Below are 24,404 nucleotides of genomic sequence, written 5' to 3' on the forward strand. Positions count from 1 at the left end.
TCGTATCGGGGTCAAGATCATCTGGAATCATTCCACTAAAGGAATCCGCCTCAGGGTCAACCTCTGGAATCGTCCCCACCAGAGGATCCCGTATCGGGGTCAATAACCTCTGGAATTGTCCCCATCAGAGGATCCATATCGGGTGTCAAGAATCTCTGGAATCGTCCCCACCAGAGGATTCCGTATCGGGTCAAGAACCTCTGGAATCGTCCCCACCAGAGGAATCCGGCTCGGGGGTCAAGAACGTCTGGAATCATCCCCACCAGATGATCCGTATTGAGATCAAGAACCTCTGGAATCGTCCCCACCAGAGGGAATCCGGCCTCAGGGTCAAGAACCTCTGGAATCGTCTCCACCAAAGGATCCCATATCGGGGTCAAGAACTTCTGGAATCGTCCTCACCAGAGGAATCTTGCTCGGGGTCAGGGACGTCTGGAATTGTTGCCATGAGGGATCTGCAGAGGCCAGCAAACTAAAGATATTTACGACCGTGGATGGGTGGGTGGGGGGGAGATTTTTGGGAGGCTGGGAATTTCCGGAACTGGGGGGGGAGGAAAAAGCAACAAGGCCAAGGTCAGCCACGGTTTCAACAAGCACATCTGGAAGGCTGAATGCTTTCAGTGAATGGGAGGGCAATATGAACCCTGGGAGCTGGTCCCCTCCATACTGACTCTGATACCCTCACACCCCCCCTGCCCCATGTCCTTCTGCCCCCTCCCACCCACTCACCGTCCTGTGTCCCTCAACCCCCACCACCCATGTTCCTCACCCTCCTAGTCCCGTCCCTCTGCCCTCACCTCCATTCCCTCCCCCACCCACCCAGTTCCTCACATGTCCCTCCGCTGCTGTCCCATTCCCCCTCACCCACCCAGTCACGTATCCCTTCCCCCACCCTCCCAGACCCATGTCCCTCCATCCACTCATCTCTCAGCTTCATGTCCCTCTGCCCCCGCCCACAACCCCAAACCCATGCCCCTCCACATCCTCTCCTCCCCCAGTTCCATGTTCTTCTGACCCCCCACCCAACAACACCCAGTTCGATGTCCCTCCGACCCCTCACAACCCCCCGTCCTGTGTCCTCCACCCCTTCCCATATCCCTCTGATCCCTCACCCCCTCAGTCCCATGTACCTTCCACCCTCTTAGTTCCATGTCCTCCAACCCTTCACCCATCCCATATCCCTCTGCCCTCACTCCCCTCAATCCTGTGTCCCTCTTCCCCTCAACCCTGTCGTGTGTCCTTCCACCCCTCTCCCTACACCTCCCAGTCCATGTCCCTCCACCACTTCTGCAGTCCCATGTTCCTCCACCCCTTCTGCAGTCCCATGACCTCCCCCACCCTTCTCAGTCCTGAATTTCTCCGTCCCCTCCCACACCACCTCCCAGTTAGTCTGACCCCTCACCTTGGCCAGAATCCTCCAGCCGCTGCAGCGGCGGGCCGCAGTGGCCGGGACGCCTCCTTGTCCTGTGCTTTGAACCCTCGACCCTCGTTGAAAGCGTAGGGCAAGTTACTGCCGTTTACCTGCCGCAGCTGCTCAAAGTCACTGAGGGCTGCAGTCAAGTCCAGTTCTTCCTGTGAGGGGATGGGGGTGGGGGGGGGGGGAGAAGAGAGGCTGTTATCCCTGCCTGGGACTGTTCACCCTCCCCCTCCCCCTTCCCAGATAGGACAGGGGGCAGCGGAGGAAGCAGCACACTCCCTGCCATTGGAAGCTGCGGATTGATAGGAGGGAGGGAGGGGACCGGCATGGATTGGGGGGATGGGTAGGGGGCAGCAGGGGAATGAGGAGATGGCCAGGGAGAAGTGGAGGGGCCCAGTTGGGGGAGGGGAGGAGATAGGGAAGTGTCCAGAGAGATGGGAGAGGGAGCGGCAAGGAGAAGAGCAGGGAGATGGGAAGGAGGCCAGGGAGAAGAAGGGTCTAATGAGGCAAGGAGGGGACAAGGGAGATGGGGGGGGGGGGTCCTGGCAAGCAAGGGAGGGGTCCAGGGTATGGCAGGGGCTGAGAAGGAGTTGGGGAAGCAGTGAGTCGGGAAATGAGGAGGACCAGGACATGTGATGGCAGGATAGATTTGTGTAGATCATTGGGATTAATTTGGAATTGACACTGGAAGAGAACAGTATGACGAGGCTAGAGTGTTGTTTCTGGGACATGGGGAGGCCACCAGGGAGATTAGTTTGGAATTGAGTCTGCAATATAGAAAGAGAAAGGGCGCAGAGGGATTGGTTTGGGATGGGGAAGGAAGGATAGAGCCTGACAGTGAGACCTGGCATCATCACAGGACAGTGGGATTAATCTGACATTGATACAGGAAAAAGGAAACAGTGGGAACATTTTGGCATTGATATTGGGAGAGAGCAAGATGCTGGGCTGTGGGGAGAGATGGCGAGAGGGCAGATAGTGGGATAAGTTTGACATTGAGCTGGATACAGGAAGAAGATGCTGCACAATTTGAAACTGGGAAGCAGGGAGAGAAGGGAAGAGAGGGGACAGATGGTGGGATGTTCTTTGATTCAGGATATGGAGAGTCAGTGGAATTAGTTTAGCATAAGTAGAGTGCAGTGAGTGGCAGTGGGACAGGGAGAAATTGACGGGGGGCAGGTGGACCTGGTTAGGAAACAGGGAGGGGCGGGGGAATCCACAAGAGGCAAGGGGACCAAGTCGGAATTGATGGGGGTGGGTGGGGTGGCAGGAGGAATCGACAGGGGACGTGGACTTGGTTCAGGAATCAATGGGGGGAAATCGACAGGGGGCAAAGTGACCAGGTCAGGAATCAATGGGGGGAGGGGTAGGGGGAAATCAACAGGGGCAGTGGGACCAGGTCGGGAATCGACAGGTGTTGGGGAGGCAGCAGGAGGAATTGATGTGGGGCAGAGGGACCGGGTCAGGAATCAATGGGGGAGGCAGGAGGAATCAATTAGGGGGAGGGAGGAATCAATGGGGGGGGGGCGAGGAAATCGATGGGTGGGGGAATTGATGAGGGGGGGACAGCAGGAATCAACAGGGGGCAAGTGGACATTGACAAGGGAGGGGGTCCGGGTCAGGAATTGACGGGGATGGGGAGGCAACAGAAATCAACAGGGGTGGTAGGGGGTCCAGGCGGAAATCGCCAGGAGGGGTGCAGGGGGAAGCAAGAGAGCCATGCGAATAGCCCTGGTAAGTGGGAATGCAGGAGGGTTCCCATCCCTGATCCCTCTCACCTTCCAACAGATCCCGTGCAAGCCGGGTCAGCACCCGTCGAGCGAACGAAGTCTGACAGGACGGTATCCATGTCGACAGTCATGTAATCATGAAGGCCCACCGCGTGTTTGCCGGCTCTGCATTCAGACGGAGTGGAGTGGGGGTCAGGGTGGAGGATCAGAGATCAATCCACGGCACACACAGATGTGGATGGTGCGTGGTATTGCCCGGTCAGCAGATCACTGAGAGAAGCCGGGAATCAAGCGCAAAACTGGGATGATGAGGCTCTATCCCCGTGGAACGGTGGAAGGGGGCAATGCCTGATGTCCATCCCCTGCGTCTCAAGGGTCTCTAGAACATTCCCAAGGGTCTCTAGAATATTCCCAAGGGATGGGGGGTGACCCAGGTACAGAACAGGGCCCTTCGGCCCATCAAATCTTTGGCAGCTGAAAACCCACCATTCACTCTGATCTCATTTTGTTCTTACACCCCGAGCCAGGCCCTGAGCTCCCTGGAAGGGAGGGAGGGGGACAGGAGGAGGAGGGGAGGGGGATAGGAGAGGGGGGAGGGGGATAGGGAGAGGAGGGGAGTGGGATAGGGAGAGGAGGGGAGTGGGATAGGGAGAGGAGGGGAGGGGGATAGGGAGAGGAGGGGAGGGGAAGGAGGGGAGGGAAAGGGGATGGGGAGGGGACAGGGAAGGAGGGGAGTGGATGTGGAGAGAGAAGAGGGACAGGGAGAAAAGGGGGACAGGATGGGCGGGGCCAGTGGGGAGGGGGCAGGTGTGGAGGGGTTGAGGATGGGGAGTGGGCAGGGGGACAAAGGTGAGGGGACTGCAGGAGGTGAGGGGGACCGGGAAGGAGAGGAGCCACAGGGATGTCCGATACATTGGAACGCCTGACCCCGGCAGCCCAGAGGCACACAGCGCCTACCATGGTCCAGCGAGGGCGAGGCTGCGGACCCTCACTGAGTGGTCTGCTCATCCACCGAGGGCATCACACATGTTCCCCAGGAGCCAGTCACCGGCCTGTATGGGAGGAGGGAAAGTAGAGATGAGTGGATGAGCACGGCAGTGAACAGGCACATTGGGTTGCACTGCCACTGATCCAATGGTAATCGCATCCTCCCCTGAATTCTGTCAAATCCATCCCTCAGGAGTGGGGCGGGGAGGCAGGGAGGGATGGGGATAGCGAGGCAGAGTAGACAGGGAGGGGGTAGGAAGTGAGGGACGAGGAGGTGCAGGGCAGGGAAGAGGGGAAGCGGCATAGAGAGATGACTAGAGGATGGGGGTTGTGGAGAGGGAATTTGGAGTGGTGGCTATTTTTCACACTACTTGATGGGGGTGAGGGGTGTTTACTCAATCTGATGGGGGAGGGTTACCCGACCTGATGGATGGGGGGGTGGGCGGGAAGTGTTTACCTACATGCCGGATGGGGGGAGGGGGGGCAGGAAGTGTTTACCTACCATGCCGGGATGGGGGGGGGGCGGGAAGTGTTTACCTACCATGCCGGGATGGGGGGGGCGGGAAGTGTTTACCTACCATGCCGGAGTGGGGGTTTAATCGAACTAATCGGGGGGAGGGGATTAGCAAACTGAAGGATGGGAGAGGAGTTTTCCGACCTGAGGGGAGGGGGCAGCCTACCTGACCTAATGGGATATTTGGGGGGAGGAGGAATATTTACCCTACCATGCCAGGGAGGGGGGGGATTTAATCAACCTGATGGGGGGGAGGGGGTGGGGGAATTATCCAACCTGACAGGGGGTGGAGGGTGAGTGGTTATCCGACCAAGCTTGGGCGAGGGGTTAATCAACCTGACAGGTGATCGGGGTTACCAAACCTGACGGATGGAGGGGGGGGTTTACCTGACCTGAGGGGAGGGGACGAGGTGGGGGGGGGTGTTTACCCGATCTGTCGAAGGGATGGGGATTTACTTGACCTGACGTGGGGTTGGGGTGAATTTTATCCGACCAAGCTGGGGCGTGGTGGGGGTTTAAATTGACCTGATGAATGGGGGGGGGGGGGTTAACCAAACCTGACAAGATGTGGGACAGGGTGGGGGTGGGTTTACTCAACCTTTCTGTGGGGTTGGATTTATCTGACCAAGCTCGGGTGGGGGCAGGGTTAATCGACCTGATGCGGAGTGGGGGACTGGTGACTCACTGCCCACACCCTGGCTGTTGAGCTGCCCTCAATCTAACTTAGTCGCTTCAGTCAGTCCTAGCTCCACGGCCCCAAGCTGTCACCAAGCATAATAACCAGTCATACATTCCCCCTGCACGTGGTGGGGGAGGGAGAGGGACAAGAGGACTGGGGGGGTAGGGACGAAGGTGGGAGGGGACGAGGGATGAGCGACGAGGGAGAAGGACAAGGGACGAGCAGGGGAGGGAGAGGGACGAGCAGGGGAGGAGAGGGATGAGCAGGGGAGGGAGGAGGGACGAGCAGGGGAGGGAGAGGGACGAGCAGGAGGGAGAGGGAAGGGGAGGCATGAGAGGGGAGGGGGAGGCATGAGAGGGGAGGGGGAAACTACCACGCACAGTCACAAGGAGAATGTGCGCCCTCACTGCGCTAGAAGAGGGGACCGAACCCAGATCTCCTGTCACATTGACCGCACAGACCCTCCATCACCAACCTTAGCGCAGATGAAACAGGAAGTCCCCTCCCTCGAGTCGGTGCCCCAGAGCTGAGAGACAGCCTTGGGCTTCACCCAACTCTCATCCGCCTCTGCAGTGAGCTTGCACCCCAACCTCGCCTCCGGTGCAAACAGTAGAGCAAGAGGCGACAGTCTGTCCATGGAGTCACCACAAACCATCCCTCCCAAACACTCAGCCAATTACACAGCTGGTGAGTCAGAGCCACACTGGATGAAGTCTCGACACAAATGTCGCGCATCTACCACAATCCCCAGAATCTAAGACAAGCTCAAGAGAGCAAAGAGAAAGGCAAACACAAAAGTCAGTGAGAAACAGGAAAGCAATCAAGCTGAAAATAAGCCCACAGGTGTCAGAAATAGCTGGCTGCAAATGATAACCATCTTTACAAAGCAGCAGATGAGTGTGTGGTGAGAGTGGGGCAAAAGAAGTAGCTGATCACATCTACTTCGACCACTCCCTGAGTCAACATTCCAACTTCCATCAAACATTCACACTGTGTTTTTCTATGACTGTGAGGACTCTATAAAAATCAGGTGTCACCACATGGAATATTGTGTTCAATTCAGCTAGAGTAATGGAGAGGGTGCAGAGGAGTTTTACCAGGGTGCTATCTGCATTGAAGAGCGTGGCTCATGAGGCAAGGTTTACAGAGTGAGGGCTTTTCTCTTTGGAGCTTAGAAGGATGAGAGGTGACTTAATAAAGGTCTACAAGATTATGAGAAGCACAGGTCGATGGACAGCCAGCGCCTTTTTCGCGGGGAGAGAGTATGAAACACGAGAGGACATCTGCACAAGGTGAGGGGAGGAAAGTTGAGGGGAGAAAAGTTGAGGGGAGACATTTGTTTTTGCCAGGGGTGGTGCTGAAGGGCATTTAAAAGACTCTGCATTGGGAAACGAGAAATGGGGAAGGGTTAGATTGTTGAGCAGGTTTCTGTCAATCAGATTTCAGATGTATTGTCATATAGTACATCCATGACATCACATTCCTTATTCCTGTGGGCACGGCAAAATAACCACTAATTGGTACTGCCAAATATAAACTGTACACAACATCAAACATGTAAACAGAGAACTGTAAACAGATAACTAATGTGTCCAAACTGACTGCACCATACAGGGAGACTAAAAGAAAATCAATCATGTGCAGAAGACAGAGCCCTTAAATGAGTTCCGGATTGAGTTTGCCATTGAGGAGTCTAATGGAGGAGGGGTAGCAGCCGTTCCCAAACCTGGTGGTGCGAGTCTTGTGGCACCGATATCTATTTCCTGAGGGCAGTGTTCTCTGTAGATGTTTTCGATAGTGGGGAGGGTTTTGCCTGTGCTGTGTCCACTACCTTTTGGAGGGCTTTACTCAGGGGTATTGGTGTCCCCGAACTAGACTGGTCAGCACACTTTCCGCCACACCTCTGTAGAAATTCGACAGGGTTTCCGGTGTCGTAACAAACCTCCGCAAACTTCTGAGGTAGGAGAGGCGCTGACGTGATTTCTTCACCATGCCATTGGTGTGTTAGGTCCAGGAAAGATCCTCAGTGATAGTGACTTCCAAGAGCCAAAATTTGCTCACCCTCTCCACCTCTGACCCCCAATGATCACTGGATCAAACACCTCTGGCTTTCCCTTCCTCAGATCAACAATCAACTCCTGAGTTTTAGTGACAGTGAGTGTGAGGTTCTTGTTAGTTCATCATTCAGCCAAGATTTCAATCTTCCTCCTGTACGCTGACTCATCCCCTTCCTTCTAACAAACCACAAGCCTGGTATCGGTGGCAAATTTGGAGATGGTGTTATTGTCGTACCGAGTTACACAGTCGTATGAAAAAGTGAGAAGAGCAGGGGGCTAAGAACACAGAACCTGTGGTGCTCCAGTTCTGATGGAGATTGTGGAGGAGAAGTTCTTGCCAATCTTCACTGAAGATTGAGGAAAGATGAGGAAATCCATGATACAGTTAGACAGTGGGATGTTAACTCCCAGGTCTTGGAGTTTGCTGATCAGTTTTAAGGGGAAGTTGGTGTTAAATATCAGTTAGTATGTGATAGATGTTCTGTGGAGATGGGAGCACAGGTTCCACCTAAGGCAGAGTCCGTTGAAAGGTTGAGACTTCCTGCAAGCTGGAGAGAAGAGATTTCAAGCAAGCCAGTGGAGAGAATTATGGGGTTCTGTTTTCTAGACAAGCCGCGAAGGACACAACAGCAGCACTTGTGAAGCCACACAGTGGAATAAAAGACAGATGATACCTTGACAGAGAACGCAAGTGGCAAAGTCAACCCACATCCATGAAATGGTTCACCCTGTGAAATATGACAGCTTGACTGCATGTTAAACAATTCACGAAATACAACCAAACCACAGGCGAGGGATCTCATTGGACTGATTCTGTGGAATTCATTGCCACAGAGGGCAGTAGAGGCAGGTTCATTAAATATATTTAAGAGGGAATTAGATATATTTCTTCAGTATAAGGGTATTAAAGCTTACGGAGAGAAGGCGGGGATGGGGTACTGAACTTTAAGATCAGCCATGATCTCGCTGAGTGGTGGAGCAGGCTCGAAGGGTCGATTGACCTACTCCTGCTCCTATCTTCTATGTCTATGTCACATGGGGAAACTTGGCCACCTTTTCACTTTCAACTCACATTGGCTATCCTCAACAGTAATGTACCCCAGTGTTACACATTGACAGACACGGCCCCACCAGTACTGTATCCCAGCATTACACAGTAACAAACTCGTCCCCATCAGTACTGTACCTAGGTGTTATACAGTGACTGACCCATCCCCACCAGTACTGTACCGCAGTGTTACACAGTAATAGACCCGTCCCCACCAGTTCTGTACCCCAATGTTACACAGTGACAGACACGTCCCCACCAGTACTATACCCCAGTGTTAGACAGTGACAGACCTGTCCCCACCAGTACTGTATCAGTTTTACAAAATCAGAAACCTGACCCAAACAGTACTGTAACAGAGTGTTACACAGTGACAGAACGATCCCCAACTGTACTGTACCCTGGTGTTACACACAGTGACAGACCAATCCCCACCAGTTCTGTACCCCAACGTTACACAGTGACAGACACATCCCCACAGGAATAAACCCCAGTATTACACAGTGACAGACACGTCCCCACCAATACTTACCCCAGTGGTAAACAGTGACTCGTCACCACCAGTACTGTACACAGGCGTAACTCGGTAACAGATCCGACCCCACCAGTACTGTACCCCAGTGTTACAGAGACAGACACGAACCCACCAGTACTATACCCCAGTGTTAGACAGTGACAGACCCGTCCCCACCAGTACTGTATCCCAGTGTTATACAGTGACAGACCCATCCCCACCAGTACGGTACCCTAGGGTTACACAGTGACAAACCTGTCTCCACCATTACTGTATCACAGTGTTACAAAATCAGAAACCTGACCCAAACAGTACTGTAACAGAATGTTACACAGTGACAGAACAATCCCCAACTGTACTGTACCCTGGTGTTACACACAGTGACAGACCAATCCCCACCAGTTCTGTACCCCAATGTTACACAGTGACAGACACATCCCCACAGTAATATACCCCAGTATTACACAGTTACAGACACGTTGCCACCAATACTTTATTTTCTTTGGCTTGGCAGACGAAGATTTATGGAGGGGTAAATGTCCATGTCAGAAGTCTGATGCGGGACAGGCAGACACGGTTGCAGCGGTTGCAGGGGAAAATTGGTTGGGGTTGGATGTTGGGTTTTTCCTCCTTTGCCTTTTGTCAGCGAGGTGGGCTCTGCGGTCTTCTTCAAAGGAGGTTGCTGCCCGCCGAACTGTGAGGCGCCAAGATGCACGGTTTGAGGCGATATCAGCCCACTGGCGGTGGTCAATGTGGCAGGCACCAAAAGATTTCTTTAGGCAATCCTTGTACCTCTTCTTTGGTGCACCTCTGTCACGGTGGCCAGTGGAGAGCTCGCCATATAACACGATCTTGGGAAGGCGATGGTCCTCCATTCTGGAGACGTGACCTACCCAGCGCAATTGGATCTTCAGCAGCGTGGATTCGATGCTGTCGGCCTCTGCCATCTCGAGTAATACTTACCCCAGTGTTAAACGGTGACTCGTCACCACCAGAACTGTACACCAGCGTAACACAGTAACAGACCTGACCCCATCAGTACTGTACCCAACTGTTAAACCACTGCCCACCAGTACTGTACCTGTGTTACAGTCACAGACCCATTCCCACCAGTACTGTACCCCAATGTTACACAGTGACAGACCAGTCCCCACCAGTATTGTACACATGTTACACAGTTACAGACCCGTCCCCATCAGTACTGTACCCAACTATCAATATAGTGACAGACCCATTCCCACCAGTACTGTACCCCAGTGTACACAGTTACAGACCTGTGCCCACCAGTACTGTAGCCAACTGTTATATAGGTTCAGACCCATTGGCACCAGTACTGTACCCCAGTGTTACAGTTACAGACCCGTCCCCAGCAGTACTGTACCCCGGTGTTATAGTGACAGACACGTCCCTACCAGTACTGTACACAACTGTTAATATAGTGACAGACCCATTCCCACCAGCACTGTACCCCAGTGTTATATAGTGACAGACACATCCCCACCAGTACTGTATCCAACTGTTAATATAGTGACAGACCCATTCCCACCAGTACTGTACCCCAGTGTTATATAGTGACAGACCTGTCCCCACCAGTACTGTACCCCGGTGTTATACAGTGACAGACACATCCCCACCAGTACTGTATCCTAGTGTTACACAATCACAGACTCATCCCCACCAGTACTGTACCCCGGCCGTCCCCACCAGCACTATATCCATGTTACAGTCACAGACCCATCCCCATCAGTACTGTACCCCGGTGTTATACAGTGACAGACCTGTCCCCACCAGTACTGTACCCAACTGTTAATATAGTGACAGAGCCATTCCCATCAGTACTGTACCCCAGTGTTACACAGTTACAGACCCGTCGCCACCAGTACTGTACCCCAGTGTTATATAGTGACAGACACATCCCCACCAGTACTGTATCCAACTGTTAATATAGTGACAGACCCATTCCCACCAGTACTGTACCCCAGTGTTATATAGTGACAGACCTGTCCCCACCAGTACTGTACCCCAGTGTTATACAGTGACAGACCCATTCCCACCAGTACTGTACCCAGGTGTTATATAGTGACAGAACCATTCCCATCAGTACAGTACCCCAGTGTTACACAGTGACAGAACCGTCCCCACCAGTACTGTACACAACTGTTAATAGAGTGACAGACTCATTCCCACCAGTACTGTACCCCAGTGTTATACAGTGACAGACCCATTCCCACCAGTACTGTACCCTGGTGTTATACAGTGACAGACCCATCCCCACCAGTACTGTACCCCGGTGTTATACAGTGACAAACCCGTCCCCACCAGTACTGTACACCGGTATTATACACTGACAGACCCATCCCCATTAGTACTGTTCCACGGTATTATACAGTGACAGACCCGTCCCCATTAGTACTGTACCCTGGAGTTATACATTGACAGACCCATCCACACCAGTAGTGTACCCGTTGTTATACAGTGAAAGACCCGTCCCCAACAGCAATGTACACGTGTTACACAGTGACATACCTGTCCCCACAAGTACTGTACCCTAGTGTTACACAATCACAGACCCGTCCCCACCAACACTTTACCCGTGTTACACAGTCACAGACACGTCCCCATCAGTACTGTACCCCGGTGTTATACAGTGACAGACCTGTCCCCACCAGTACTGTACTCAAGTGTTAATATAGTGACAGACCCATTCCCACCAGTCCTTTTTCGCGGTGTTATATAGTGACAGACCCATCCCCACCAAAACTGTACCACAGCGTTACACAATAATAGACCCGTCCCCACCAGTTCTGTACTCCAATGTTACACAATGACAGAACGTCCCCACCAGTGCTGTACCCCAATGTTACACAGCTACAGACCCGTCCCCACCAGTACTGGACCCCAATGTTACACAGTCACAGACCTGTCCCCACCAGTACTGTATCACAGTGTTACACAATGACAGACACATCCCCACAGTAATATACCCCAGTACTACACAGTGACAGACACGTCCCCACCAATACTTACCCCAGTGTTATACAGATCCATCCCCACGAGTACGGTACCCTTGGGTTACACAGTGACAAACCCGTCTACACCATCACTGTATCACAGTGTTACAAAATCAGACACCTGACCCAAACAGTGCGGTAACAGAGTGTTACAAAGTGACAGAACAATCCCCAACTGTACTGTACCCTGGTGTTACACATAGTGACAGACCAATCCCCACCAGTACTGTACCCCGGTGTTACAGTGACAGACCCGTCCACACCAGTACGGTACCCTAGTGTTACACAGTCACAGGCCCTTCCCACCAGTACTGTACCCCGGCGTTACAGTGAGAGACCCATCCCCACCAGTACTGTACCCCAGTGTTACACTGTCACAGACCCTTCCCACCAGTACTGGACCCCAATGTTACACAGTGTCAGACCCGTCCCCACCCATACTGTACCCCAGTGTTACACAGTCACAGACTCGTCCCCACCAGTACTGGACTCCAATGTTACACAGTGTCAGACCCGTCCCCACCCGTACTGTACCCCAGTGTTACACAGTCACAGACCCTTCCCACCAGTACAGGAACCCAATGTTACACAGTGTCAGACCCATCCCCACCAGTACTGTACCCCGGTGCTACAGCGACAGTCCCTTCCCACCAGTACTGGACCCCAATGTGACACAGTCACAGACCCATCCCCACCAGTACTATATCCCGGTGTTACACTGACAGAACCGTCCGCACCAGTATTGTACCCCAGTGTTACACAGTCACAGACTCGTCCCCACCAGTACTGACCTTCAGTATTACACAGTGTCAGACCCGTCTACACCATCACTGTATCACAGTGTTACAAAATCAGACACCTGACCCAAACAGTACAGTAACAGAGTGTTACAAAGTGACAGAACAATCCCCAACTGTACTGTACCCTGGTGTTACACATAGTGACAGACCAATCCCCACCAGTTCTGTACCCCAATGTTGCACAGTGACAGACTCAAGCCCACCAGTACTGTACCCCGGTGTTACAGTGACAGGCCCTACCCACCAGTACTGTACCCCGGCGTTACAGTGAGAGACCCATCCCCACCAGTACTGTACCCCAGTGTTACACTGTCACAGACCCTTCCCACCAGTACTGGACCCCAATGTTACACAGTGTCAGACCCGTCCCCACCCATACTGTACCCCAGTGTTACACAGTCAGTCACAGACTCGTCCCCACCAGTACTGGACTCCAATGTTACACAGTGTCAGACCCGTCCCCACCCGTACTGTACCCCAGTGTTACACAGTCACAGACCCTTCCCACCAGTACTGCACCCCAATGTTACACAGTGTCAGACCCATCCCCACCTGTACTGTACCACGGTGTTACAGTGACAGACCCTTCCCACCAGTACAGGAACCCAATGTTACACAGTGTCAGACCAATCCCCACCAGTACTGTACCCCGGTGTTACAGCGACAGACCCTTCCCACCAGTACTGGACCCCAATGTGACACAGTTACAGACCCATCCCCACCAGTACTATACCCCGGTGTTACACTGACAGAACCGTCCGCACCAGTACTGTACCCCAGTGTTACACAGTCACAGACTCGTCCCCACCAGTACTGACCTTCAATGTTACACAGTGTCAGACCCGTCCCCACCCGTACTGTACCCCAGTGTTACATTGTCACGGACCATTCCCACCAGTACTGGACCCCAATGTTACACAGTCTCAGACCCATACCCACCAGTACTGTACCCCAGTGTCACACAGTCACAGAATCGTCCCCACTAGTACTGTACCCCAGTGTTACACAGTCACGGACCCTTCCCACCAGTACTGGACACAAATGTTACACAGTGTCAGACCCGTCCCCACCAGTACTGTACCCCAGTTTCACACAGTCACAGACTCGTCCCCACCAGTACTGGACCCCAATGTTACACAGTGTAAGACCCGTCCCCACCAGTACTGTACCCCAGTGTTACACAGTCACAGACCCTTCCCACCAGTACTGGACCCCAATGTTACACAGTGTCAGACCCATCCCCACCAGTACTGTACCCCGGTGTAATATAATGATAGACCCAACCCTACCAGTATTATAGCCCAGAGTAAGACAGTGTCAGTCCCATCACCACCAGTACTGTACCCCGGCGTTACAGTGACAGACCCGTCCCCACCAGTACTGTATCCTGGTGTTACAGTGACAGACCCGCCCCCACCAGTACTGGACACCAATGTTACACAGTGTCAGACCCGTCCCCACCAGTACTGTACCCCAGTTTCACACAGTCACAGACTCGTCCCCACCAGTACCGGACCCCAGTGTTACACAGTGTAAGACCCGACTCCACCAGTACTGTACCCCAGTGTTACAAAGTCACAGACCCTTCCCACCAGTACTGGACCCCAATGTTACACAGTGTCAGACCCATCCCCACCAGTACTGGACCCCGGTGTTACAGTGACAGAACCTTCCCCACCAGTACTGTACCCCAGTGTTACACAGTCACAGACCCATCCCCACCAGTGCTATACCCCGGAGTTACACTGACAGACCCGTCCCCACCAGTACTGTACCCCAGTGTTACACAGTCACAGACCCTTCCCACCAGTACTGGACCCCAATGTTACACAGTGTCAGACCCATCCCCACCAGTACTGTACCCCGGTGTAATATAATGATAGACCCAACCCTACCAGTATTATAGCCCAGAGTAAGACAGTGTCAGTCCCATCACCACCAGTACTGTACCCCGGCGTTACAGTGACAGACCCGTCCCCACCAGTACTGTATCCTGGTGTTACAGTGACAGACCCGTCCCCACCAGTACTGTACCCCAGTGTTACACAGTCACAGACCCTTCCCACCAATACTGGACACCAATGTTACACAGTGTCAGACCCGTCCCCACCAGTACTGTACCCCAGTTTCACACAGTCACAGACTCGTCCCCACCAGTACCGGACCCCAGTGTTACACAGTGTAAGACCCGACTCCACCAGTACTGTACCCCAGTGTTACACAGTCACAGACCCTTCCCACCAGTACTGGACCCCAATGTTACAGTGTCAGACCCATCCCCACCAGTACTGGACCCCGGTGTTACAGTGACAGAACCTTCCCCATCAGTACTGTACCCCAGTGTTACACAGTCACAGACCCATCCCCACCAGTGCTATACCCCGGAGTTACACTGACAGACCCGTCCCCACCAGTACCATACCCCAGTGTTACACAGTCATGGACCTTTCCCACCAGTACTGGACCGCAATTTTACACTGAGTCAGACCCATCCACCATTAGTACTGTACCCCTGTGTTATATAGTGATAGACACATCCCCACCAGTACTGTACCCATGTTACACAGTCACAGACCCGTACTCACCAGTTATGTACCCGTGTTATACAGTGACAGGCCATTCCCCACCAGTACTGTCCCCATCTCCACCAGTACTGTACCCCGGTGTAATATAATGATAGTCCCAACCCCACCAGTATTATAGCCCAGAGTAAGACAGTGACAGACCCGTCCCCACCAGTACTGTATCCCAATGATACACAGTGTCAGACCAGTCCCCACCAGTACTGTACCCCAGTGTTACACTGTCACAGACCCGTCCCACCAGTTCTGGACCTCAATGTTACACAGTGTCAGACCCTTCCCCACCTGTACTGTACCCCAGTGTAACACAGTCACAGACTCGTCCCCACCAGTACTGGACCCCAATGTTACACAGTGTCAGACCCGTCCCTACCCATACTGTACCCCAGTGTTACACAGTCACAGACCCTTCCCACCAGTACTGGACCCCAATGATACACAGTGTCAGACCCATCCCCACCAGTACTGTACCCCGGTGTTACAGTGACAGACCCTTCCCACCAGTACTGAATCCCAATGTTACACAGTGTCAGACCCATCCCCACCAGTACTGAATCCCGGTGTTACAGTGACAGAACCGTCCCCACCAGTACTGTACCCCAGTGTTACACAGTCACAGACCCATCCCCACCAGTACTATACCCCGTGTTACACTTACAGGCCAGTCCCCACCAGTACTGGAACCCAGTGTTACACAGTCACGGACCCTTCCCACCAGTATTGGACCCAAATGTTACACAGTGTCAGACCCGTCCCCACCAGTACTGTACCCCGGTGTTACACTGACAGTCCCGTCACACCAGTACTGTACCCCAGTGTTACACAGTCACAGACTCGTCCCCATCAGCACTGGACCCCAATGTTACACAGTATCAGACCCGTCCCACCCGTACTGTACCCCAGTGTTACACAGTCACGGACCCTTCCCACCAGTACTGGACCCCAATGTTACACAGTGTCAGACCCATCCCCAACAGTACTGGACCCCAATGTTACACAGTGTCAGACCCGTCTCCACCCGTACTGTACCCCAGTGTTACACAGTTACGATCCCTTCCCACCAGTACTGGACCCCAGTGTTACACAGTATCAGACCCATCCCCACCAGTACTGGACCCCAATGTTACACAGTTTCAGACCTGTCCCCACCCGTACTGCACCCCAGTGTTACACAGTCACGGACCCTTCCCACCAGTACTGGACCCCAATATTACACAGTGTCCGACCCATGTTACACTGACAGACCCATCCCCACCAGTACTATACCCAGTGTTACACTTACAGGCCAGTCCCCACCAGTACTGGACCCCAGTGTTACACAGTCACGGACCCTTCCCACCAGTACTGGACCCCAATATTACACAGTATCCGACCCATGTTACACTGACAGACCCGTCCCCACCAGTACTGTACCCCGGTGTTACAGTGACTGACCCTTCCCACCAGTACTGGACCCCAATGTTACACAGTGTCAGACCCATCCCCAACAGTACTGGACCCCAATGTTACACAGTGTCAGACCGGTCCCCACCCGTACTGTACCCCAGTGTTACACAGTCACGGACCCTTCCCACCAGTACTGGACCCCAGTGTTACACAGTTTCAGACCCGTCCCCACCCGTACTGCACCCCAGTGTTACACAGTCACGGACACTTCCCACCAGTACTGGACCCCAATATTACACACTGTCCGACCAATGTTACACTGACAGACTCATCCCCACCAGTACTATACCCCGTGTTACACTTACAGGCCAGTCCCCACCAGTACTGGACCCCAGTGTTACACAGTCACAGACCCTTCCCACCAGTTCTGGACCCCAATATTACACAGTGTCCGACCCACGTTACACTGACAGACCCGTCCCCACCAGTACTGTACCCCGGTGTTACAGTGACTGACCCTTCCCACCAGTACTGGACCCCAATGTTACACAGTGTCAGACCCATCCCCAACAGTACTGGACCCCAATGTTACACAGTGTCAGACCGGTCCCCACCCGTACTGTACCCCAGTGTTACACAGTCACGGACCCTTCCCACCAGTACTGGACCCCAGTGTTACACAGTTTCAGACCCGTCCCCACCCGTACTGCACCCCAGTGTTACACAGTCACGGACACTTCCCACCAGTACTGGACCCCAATATTACACACTGTCCGACCCATGTTACACTGACAGACTCATCCCCACCAGTACTATACCCCGTGTTACACTTACAGGCCAGTCCCCACCAGTACTGGACCCCAGTGTTACACAGTCACAGACCCTTCCCACCAGTTCTGGACCCCAATATTACACAGTGTCCGACCCATGTTACACTGACAGACCCGTCCCCACCAGTACTGTACCCCGGTGTTACAGTGACTGACCCTTCCCACCAGTACTGGACCCCAATGTTACACAGTGTCAGACCCATCCCCAACAGTACTGGACCCCAATGTTACACAGTGTCAGACCTGTCCCCACCCGTACTGTACCCCAGTGTTACACAGTCACGGACCCTTCCCACCAGTACTGGACCCATCCCCACCCGTACTGGACCCCAATGTTACACAGTGTCAGACCCGTGTTACACTGACAGTCCCGTCCCCACCAGTACTGTACCCAAGTGTTACACAGTCACAGACTCGTGCCCACTGGTACTGGACCTCAGTATTACACAGTGTCAGACCCGTCCCCACCAGTACTGGACCCCAATGTTACACAGTCACAGACTCGTCCCCACCAGTACTGGACCCCAGCGTTACACAGTTTTAACCCGTCCCCACCAGTACTGGACCCCAGTGTCTCAGTGTTATATAGGGACACTTCACCCTCCGCGACCCCCCTCCCCCATTTAGGGAACACACGTCTTCCCTCTCTAATCACTCCACCACGGCGTCCCCCAGCCCCACGTACCCGAGTCCGAGGCTCGAGGCTCGAGGCCCGGTGGGCGGAGAGTCCGCTGCAACGACAAGGTTGGGCCCTTGGCCTTACCTCCTCCCTTCAGCAGCCGGTACCGTCACCCCACCCACGGCGCTCGGCGACCCAGAGCCGGGGATCGACGCCGGGGGCTGCCGGCCGCGACGCCGAGGCCTCTTGGTCCTCCCGCTGCAAGCGAACCTGCTGGTCCGGAGGACCCACCCTGATTGACAGGCGCCACCGACCAGTCCGCCTGCAGGTTGCCCCGGGAGACGGTGGGCGGGGAGGCCCGCGGACGCTGACCAATCGGTGCGCTCGGTGGGCGGGCACTCGCGCTTCAGTGCCGGGGAGGTGTGAAGTGTAAAGGTCTGTGACGTCAGCCAATGTCGTCATGGATATTGAGTGGCCATCCTCATGGTGACTATCAAGTTGGCTGCTCTTGGTGGAGTCCAACTCAACCTTCAACCCCCTTCTGTAATGGGCTCATCATCATCAGTAAACCATGGTCAGTCTGAATTGGAAACCAGGTGTCCTTCAGATTTATTGTCAGAGTATTATATATATTATATTGGCCATCCTTCGGTTCGCTGTGGAAATCAAAGTGACTTTTCGATCCCCGTCTGGATGCGTTAAATCTCGCATCGTGGTTCTCAGCCTTTTTTTGCCCTTGGCCCCAATTAAATTTTACAAAAATATGTACGTCCCATCATTAGCGGAAAAAAGTCATATGTTCAAAAGGAATTTTAGTTAAATCATTTACTGCAAGTGTATTTCAATGCAATTAAGGTCAGGAACACATATTTAATCTTCAACTACTACTTCAATCTGTCAACCATCTCAAACACACATTCAACAAATGCCGTCACTTCAGTGGGAACCTTGACCCTGATGCAGGCTGCAGCATTTTATGCTTCTGGGGCCTAATTTTATTCGTTTGAACCTTAAATCTCTACATTTTGTAATTTCCAGTTGGTTTCACTTAGCTGGTCGCAAACCACTAACAGCACTGAAGCCACATTCTAAGAAATAAGATGATGGAAAATGTATCAGTCGTTCTCTTGCTAAACTAGTCGGGTTTGGGTATTTCCTTTTGATCTCGTTTGACAGCCACATCATGGTTCCTTTAATTTTGAACAGAGATTTCACAGATTCATCATGTTGCACAAGAACTTCAGATGAGTCCACCAGTGATGGCTGAGTTAACCAAGAGGGAAAATCCATTGCCTTCAAATCACAAAATGTATCATTGAAGTCAGTAACCAATGTTTTCAAATAGTCAACAATGACGTTTATAGCAGCATTAGTTATCTCACACTTATTCAAGCAATAAAATTGACTGAAATTTCTTGCAGAAATATTCCTTTGGCCTAATTCTAGAAGTGTCATGAATCCAAATATCTTTGTTTTTGCATCAAAACTATGCTTTTCTTTTTGGGGTCCACATTTTTTTCTGATTTTGCATCCCCCTCAGGCTAGCACCTGGGGCAACCTCCCTCCCCCCGCCCCCCTCCACCCATCAATATGCTAGTGCGCAAAGATACATACAGATACAGGTTTCACTCACTACTGCACTGAAAAAGTAAAGGAGACATGATTGTTGAGATCATTTGAATCCTCATCGCTGATGATATAATTTGGAATGGATGATAATAAGACCGGTTAGAAAAAATATAATTATAATGTTAACCAAGGGTAAGAACAGTTAAAATAAGAGAAACAATAGAGAAATGTTGGAAGAACAAAAACATATTATGAAAATAAAAGGAACAAAGTGATTTTACTTGGAAGTTACTGCAATTGTGTCGTACTGACAGTGTTGCCAAGTCACATCTTTCCACCAACATAACGAGTTTATTTTTTCAAACCAACTTTTTAATTATTTCCCAAAATATTCAAACGCCCCACCTTGAGAATCTATGGTTTAGCACAATGGGGCACTGGAAGTTCCTGTTGTAATAACTGTGGCTCTGCCCTGCGACGCCTTCCACCAGTTTTTGGCAGCACGTGTTTTCGCACAGGGTGCACCAATGGGACCTGTCAGCAGCCACAGCTTCTAGTGCTCTTGGCTGGATCCAACTGTGGTGTAGAGTTTCCTTCATAGCATCTTTATAGTGTTTGTGAGGATGACCTTGAGTTCTCCTACAGGTCTTCAGTTCATTATAGAGCAGCTGGCGAGCCATATGGTGGTCGTCCATTCTGATGACGTGTTCCATCCACTGCATCTGGGCTCTGATGATCAGAGACTTCAGTGCGGGTGGACTTCGCGTGACCCAAGACCTCTAGGTTGGATGACACGGTCTTGCCAATGGATGCCAAAGTTAGAATGGAGGGTGTGCATGTGAAATTTCTCCAGTTGTTTAATGCGATATCGGTACAGAATCCAGGTCTCACATCCATAGAAGAGAGAAGGGATGACCACAGCTCTGTGGAGATGTGGACATTGTGTTGATTGAGTACTCTGATATGCAGCCTCCCCAGAGCCTGGCTGCCCCTGCTGATCCTGGAGTCAATTTCTTTGTCCGAAGACCCATCTCTCAAGATGATGCTCCCCAAGTATTTGAAGCTGTTTACATTGGTCAGGTAGGTGTTGTCAACAGTGAATTTTGGTTCTATGGTGTTGGTATTGACCTGGATTGATGGAGTACTTCAGTATGGTTTAGGTTTTTTAAATAATTTTTTTATTTAATACTTCACTTCCAACCATGTTAGTGACAGTATGTACAAATATTCAGCATTAAAATATACATAGTGACATTTTCCTTTTTTCCCCCCTTACCCCCACCCTCCCCATTCCTTATAACTTAAAGCAAGAAATGAAAGAAAAAAGGAAAGGATATAAATAAATAATAGAATAGAAAAAAGAGAAAGAAAAAAAGAAATTGTGTCGTCCAATATTTCATATTTAATTATTTTCATATATTGGTGGTTTCTAATATACTCTCTATATGGTTCCCAAATTTGTTCAAATAGAGCATATTTGTCTTTTAATTGTAGGTAAATTTTCTATAACTTGTACATTTTTATGGACCATTGTAAGTTGCTTCCGTTTTCCAAGTTCTCATTTTACACTTTTTTGCTGCTGCGAGCGCCATCATGATTAATCTTTTTTAAGCCCTGTCTAATTTTAGACCTACTTAACTGTTTAACAGGAATACTTTTGGGTCTTTTGGTATCCTATTATTTGTAATTCTATTTAATATCAGGTTTAAATCCTCCCAAAATTATTTCACTTTTGTACATGTCCAAATTGCGTGTATTGTTGTTCCAATTTCTTGTTTACAACAGAAGCCTCTGTCCGAGTTTGGATTCCATTCTTTTAACTTTTGAGGTGTAACATTTAGTCTATGCAGCCAATTATATTGTATCATACGAAACCAAGTATTTATTGTATTACTCATTATTCCTGCACATAGTTCCATCTATGTTTCATTCTTTGTTCATATATTTAAATCTTTTTCCCAACCTTGTTTGAGTTTATATATTGCTTCATCATTTTCCTTGTATTGCAATTTGCTGTACATATTTGTAATAATTTTTTTTACTATCGCAGTATTATCTGTAATTAAGTATTCATAGCAGCTACTCTCAGGTAATCTTAGACTAGTTCCCAATTTTTCTTTGAAATAAGTTTTCAACTGAGGAGTCACGTGATGGAGTAGTGGCCGGACGGTGAACTCCAGCCCTCTCCAGAAAAGTCGGGAAAAACAAGAGAAAATACAAAGGCACAGAAATAAAAGTTAAAGAAAAGTGAGTATAAAGGTGGAAAGAAGATGGCGACAAAAAAAGAAAAATCAAAATCAACGGTAAGAAGAGAGGAAGAGAAGACAACGGAGGAAGAAGGAGAAGGCCTTACCTGTCCGAAGAGGCCCGCTGTGGAGAGAGAAGCCCGCTTCCTCAGGTCAGTAGAAATAGGACTACAAAAATGGCTCGCAGAGCCGAGTAAAAGTGCGCAACCGCGCATGAAAAAAAAAACACCGACGGGAGGGGGGACCAGCTGGGGAGTCGATCTCCACAGCCAGCAACGACAGCTGCAGAACACCTGCAGCAAGAAGAGACCACAGAAGACAATGAAAACAAGAAAGAAGATAAGAAAAGGGCAACAAAGAAACAACAGATGGCCAACCCAGAGGAAGAAGAAGAGGAAGAGTACAGTGAAATAGAAGAAGGGAAAGGCAAGGTAAAGGATATACTTTCTCTTGTTAGAGGATACATGGAGTCATTTAAAGAATGGCAAACACAGGAATTTAATGATTTAAGAAGAAGAATAAACAACACAGAAGAGAAAGTGAATAAAATAGATATGACCTTAACAGAAATGGGAAAGAAAATGGACAAGATGGAAGAGCGGGCAGTAGCAGCAGAAATGGAGGTAGAAGACTTAAAAAAGAAATTGAAGGAATCTAATAAAAAAACTAAAGAGACACAAGAACTACTAGCTCAAAAAATAGATATAATGGAAAATTATAACAGAAGAAATAACATAAAGATAGTGGGCCTTAAGGAAGATGAAGAAGGCAAGAATATGAGGGAGTTTATAAAAGATTGGATCCCTAAGACCCTAGGATGTCCAGAACTACAGCAAGAAATGGAAATAGAAAGGGCACATAGAGCATTGGCCTCTAAACCACAACCATAACAAAACCCAAGATCTATTTTAGTAAAATTCCTAAGATATACTACAAGAGAAAAGGTACTGGAGAAGACAATGGAAAAAGTAAGAGAGGGCAACAAACCACTGGAGTATAAAGGGCAAAAAATCTTCATTTATCCAGATATAAGTTTTGAACTCCTAAAGAAGAGAAAAGAGTTCAATACAGCAAAGGCGATTTTATGGAAGAAAGGGTATAAATTTATACTAAAGCATCCAGCTGTATTGAAAATATTTATTCCAGGACAACAAAACAGACTATTCTCGGATCCAGAAGAAGCATGAGAATTTGCAGAACAATTACAAAAATAGACTGAGGGATGAAGACGGGTAATGAGAGTAAAAATGATCACGATTGATATGTATGTGGATAAAGACAAAAATAGACTGAGGGATAAAGACGGGTAATGAGAGTAAAAATGATCACGATTGATATGTATGCGGGTAAAGAGGTATAAGAGTGAATAGAGACAATGGGCATACGCGAATGTATCTGTACTTAGAGGAAAATATAGATAGTATAGACAAGAATTAATAAGGGAAGGTAATGGAATAGAGAGAATAAGGAGGGAATTAAAAGAGTGACCTTTGTGACACATGAAAAGTGAAATCTTTTCTGGGGGGGCTGGGTGGGGGGAAATAGCGGTCACTGCAAAATCAGTTGACGCTTGCGAGTGGATTCGCAAATCCAAATGGAGAGGGGTGATGTGGTTGTCCGACAAGGGATAAAGGACAACTCAGGAGGGGAAGGGGAGATTGGGGATAAAGAAGATATAAATAGGAGAATAAGGAAAATGTTGGATGTTGTAGGAATGTTGTCTTATAAAGAGTTGAAAATAAGAAAACAGAAATGGAAAAGGAAGAAAGGTAATGATGGAAAAACGGAAAGAGAAGATAAACAAAATATAAAATGGCTACGCTGAACTATATGACTTTAAATATTAATGGAATACATAACCAAATTAAAAGGAAGAAACTACTAAATTTACTGAAAAAGGAAAAAATTGATATAGCATTTGTCCAAGAAACACACTGAACTGAATTGGAGCACAAGAAATTAAAGAGAGATTGGGTAGGACATGTAACAGCAGCATCGTATAATTCAAAAGCAAGAGGAGTGGCTATATTAATTAGTAAAAATGTGCCATTTAAAATAGAAGAGGAAATAATAGATCCAGCAGGGAGATATGTTATGATAAAATGTCAGATATATTCGGAGTTTTGGAATCTACTTAATATATATTCACCTAACGAAGAAGATCAAAAGTTTATGCAAGATATCTTTTTGAAGGTAGCTAATACACAAGGGAACATACTAATAGGAGGGGATTTCAACCTGAATTTGGATCCAAATATGGATAAAATGGGGAAAAAAATTAACAGGAAGAACAAAGCAACCAAATTTATAATTAAATCAATGCAAGAAATGAAACATTTGGATATATGGAGGAAACAAAACCCAAAAGAAAAGGAATACTCATACTACTCGGCTAGACATAAAACATACTCAAGA

The 24,404-nt window shown here is 50.0% G+C and overlaps 1 pseudogene; it reads right to left on the minus strand.

Annotated features, from left to right (window-relative positions):
• Nucleotides 1–18,539, minus strand: part of LOC138765442 (OTU domain-containing protein 7B-like) — a 20,090-nt pseudogene extending 1,551 nt beyond the window's left edge.
• Between the last annotated feature and the right edge of the window lie 5,865 nt (nt 18,540–24,404).

The sequence above is a fragment of the Narcine bancroftii genome, chromosome 5 (genome assembly GCF_036971445.1).
Source record: "Narcine bancroftii isolate sNarBan1 chromosome 5, sNarBan1.hap1, whole genome shotgun sequence".
Lineage (NCBI taxonomy): Eukaryota > Metazoa > Chordata > Chondrichthyes > Torpediniformes > Narcinidae > Narcine > Narcine bancroftii.